Source organism: Zingiber officinale, chromosome 1A (genome assembly GCF_018446385.1).
Source record: "Zingiber officinale cultivar Zhangliang chromosome 1A, Zo_v1.1, whole genome shotgun sequence".
NCBI classification, from domain to species: domain Eukaryota; kingdom Viridiplantae; phylum Streptophyta; class Magnoliopsida; order Zingiberales; family Zingiberaceae; genus Zingiber; species Zingiber officinale.
Window position 1 is genome coordinate 62674574 of NC_055987.1, and position 3781 is coordinate 62678354.

The 3781-nt window shown below is 39.9% G+C and overlaps 1 pseudogene; it reads right to left on the reverse strand.

Moving 5' to 3' along the window:
• Window positions 1-291: 291 nt before the first annotated feature.
• LOC122039323 lies at window positions 292-389 on the reverse strand (annotated as a pseudogene).
• Between the last annotated feature and the right edge of the window lie 3392 nt (window positions 390-3781).

Sequence of the window (3781 nt, forward strand, 5' to 3'; positions counted from 1 at the left end):
TTTTAGATCAAACCGACTATTATTTCTATGGGCAGCAAAATCAGTATGGTGGAGGACCGTATGAGGACCCAAATCAACATTTGGAGGTCTTCTATGAGATATGCGACACAATGAAGATGAATGGTGTTCCTTTTGAAGCAGTGTGATTATTGTTATTTGGGTTTTTCTTTAAGAGACAGAGCTAAGCAATGGCTAAACTCTTTAGCTTCAAATAACATCACCACATGGGAGCAATGCAAGCAATAATTTTTGGATAAATTCTATCCGCCTAGTAAAATGGCTCATATGAGGAATCTCATTGCAAGTTTCAAACAAGCTAACTCAGAATCTTTATTTGAAGCTTGGGATAGATATAACAATATGCTCAGACAATGCCCACATCATGGTTTGGAGAGGTGGTTAGTGTTGCACACATTCTATAATGGCATCAATTATCATACCAAGGTGTCCCTTGATTCAGCTGCTGGAGGGGCACTCATGAACAAAAGTTTAAATGAAGCTGAGGATATAATTGAAAGTGTAGCACAAAATCATCATCAATGGGCAAATGAGAGAAGTGGTGGCTATTCTTATTCAAACCCAACTAAAGCATTAGGGAAATTTGATGTAGATGCAGTCACCTTAATTTCTGCAACATTGGATGCTCTTACAAAGAAATTAGAAAGTATGAGGACTAATTCAAATATGGTCCATGTCATTGTATCTACTTGTGAAGTATGTGGGAGTACTGATCACTCTAGTGACTCATGCCCTTTGGGAGCTATTTCTACACAAATCAATCAATTAGAGTAATGTGAGACAATCATGGATTTCAACCAGAGGAAGAACAACCCATACTCAAATACATACAACCCTGGGTGGAAAAGTCATTCTAATTTTTCTTATAGAAATAATCAAGAGCAAGGACCACCTATGGGGGCAAGACCTAATTTTCAATCTGGGTAGCAGACTTTCAGCAACAACAATCTTCTCAAGGCTATCAGCTTTCTAAAATTGAAAAGATGCTTGAGGAAATTATCTCAAATCAAAACGAAATGAAGCAAGACATTTTGAAGTTGACTCAGAGAATGGATAATTCTGAAAAGCATCAAAAGATCCAAGATGGCCAAATTGCCCAGCTAGCCTCATCATCTTCAAGAGCACCAGGGCAATTTCATGGAAAACCTTATGTAAATCCAATAGAGAATTGCAATCGCATCGAACTTTGGAGCGGACGGACCTTAGGAGATCCCCAAGTGACTGCTCAAAAAGGGATAAATTCTGAAGAAGAGCTTTCTCCTTCAACACATGAACCCATTCAGGTTCAAGAAGAGGAGGAGAGTACCGCTAAGTTTGAAAAGACTCTTCCACTTTACCCATAAGGTCAAGTAGTCCCTTTTCCTCAAAGACTTGTCATGCTCAAGAAGGATGAAGAGTTCGGCAAATTCTTGGAGAAAGTCAAAGAAATATGTGTTGAAGTACCTCTTATTGATGCAATATTACAAATGCCCAAGTTTGTCAAATTCTTGAAGGACATCATGTGAAGCAAAAGAAGAAGAGGAGACGTAGAGACCATAGCACTTACAGAGGAATGTAGTGCTCTTTTTGAGAAGAACATTTCCCCAAAGTTGAAGGATCCAGGAGCTGAATTCATTGAGAAGGCTTTTTGTGATTTGGGGGCAAGTGTTAGCCTCATTCCTTATTCCATTTGTAATAAATTAGGTCTCAAAAACTTTAAACTTACTACTATGGCACTGCAACTAGCTGATCATTCCTGCAGGTACCTTATAGGTATTGTTCAAGACGTGCCAGTAGAGGTAGGTGGGAGCATAATTCCCACAGATTTTGTTGTGTTAGACATGGAGGAGGATCCAAAAATTCCTATCATATTAGGAAGATCATTCCTTGCTATAGCTGGAGCTATTATAGATGTTAAAAGTCATAAACTTTCTTTGGTAATTGGTAAGGAACGGTTGGAATATGATCTATCTAATGCCTCTAACCATGTCTCTTCTCTTTTAAATGCTTGTAGCAGGGCAAGCATTTACAAACTTGAGGAATGGAATTTCCATCCTCATGGGAGGCCACCAAATGAAGAGAACAATGAGGTGAAGATGTTGGGAGAAGGCCTCCCAACAAAAATGAAAAATATGTCTGCCCTCCTAGGGCAAGAAAAAGAGAAGAATGATTGATCATTTTGGTCGAGCTAAAGACCTTAAACAAGCACTTCTTGAGAGACAACCCAAGGGTTCTTTTATTTAGTGCATTTTATGTTTCTATTTTTCATTAGTAGTGTTTTTACTTTGTTTTCACTTTGATTTCAGGTTGAAATTTCACTTCCATGAGCTGGCCATGACTTGTTCATGGGCATGGAAGTGTTGGAGAAGCAAGGAAGGAGAAAAATCATCATTTGGAGCAAAACAAAGTTTGGTCGTGTGCCATACACGGCCAGATGTATGCTGCAGAAAAGGGGGGTGTTAGGGTCGTGTCTTCAAGACACGGCTGTGTAGGATCTCCAGAGAAGAAAACATGCTCGGTCGTGTCTCACACACGACCGTGAGAAGATTCCAGTGGAGGATACAAGCCCGGCCGTGTCCCACACATGACTATGTGAAGATCTAGTGGAAGAATGTACATTGGTCGTGTCATCCAACACGCTCGTGCGAAGCCTCCTTAGGAGGAGAAGGAAGAAGTCGTGTCTCACACACGGCCGTGTGAACCAACCAGAGAGGGAGAAGGGAGAGGCCATATAGATCTACACGGCCCGTGTGGAGTGGAGCTATTCAAGCCGTGTCCCCTATACACGGCTGGATCCAAGCCATGTTTGCCACACACCCCCTTCACCTCTACACCTTTTTCTCTCCCAAACTCCTCTCTTCTTGAATCTTTCTCCTAAACCTTCTCAGATCTAGATCTCAAACTCTTCTTTCTCCACAAACTTCATCAAGATCTAGAGTTTTCCCTTCTCCTATATCAGAGATCTACAACTCCTCAGCCAAAGATCTTGTTCTTCAAGACCTAATCCTTCAAGATCTAACCTCTCCAACCAAGAACAGTAACTACCCCACTTAATCTTGACAGTATGTCCAATATTTTGAAGAGACTTCACAAGGGGAGTGGAGGATCAAGCGGAGGAAAGGAACCAACAAGGGAAAAAGGAAAACAACCAGCAAAAGGCAAAGGGAAGAGGATCGCACACAACGAAGGTAATGACAATGAATTTAATATCATTTTTAGAAATGAAGATCATAAATCTAGATATGAAATTCTTGTCAATAGAAAGATTGTGTGCACACGATATATGAACCCAACTGTTTAAGACATGCTAGGGATTAGAGAAGATGTAGATTGGATGATTGGGTTTTTAGATTGGAGCGACATTATGTACACACATCCACCTACGTATCCTCGCATTGTTCTGGAATTTTTGAGTTCATTAGACGTCCACTTTGCTAATGAAGATGATTATGTTGGAAAATTTTCTTTTAGACTTATGAATAAAGAGTTTCAATCGATGTTTAGTGATTTCAATAATTGTTATGGATTGTCTATCGGTAACTCTCGCAGGTTTGATTCTAGGTTTAATTGGAATCAATTTTGGAGATCGATCACTGGATTAGAACAACCTTATGAACCCTCTTGAGCTAAGTCTTCTCACATGCAAAACCCCATTTTTAGATACCTACATCGAGTTTTGAGTAAAACTATTTTTGATAGAGGGGAAAGTGATGGAGTCATCAAGAAAGTAGAGCTACGCTTTGTGGGCTATGTTACATAAAGTTGATTTCGATTCCGGTTTTCA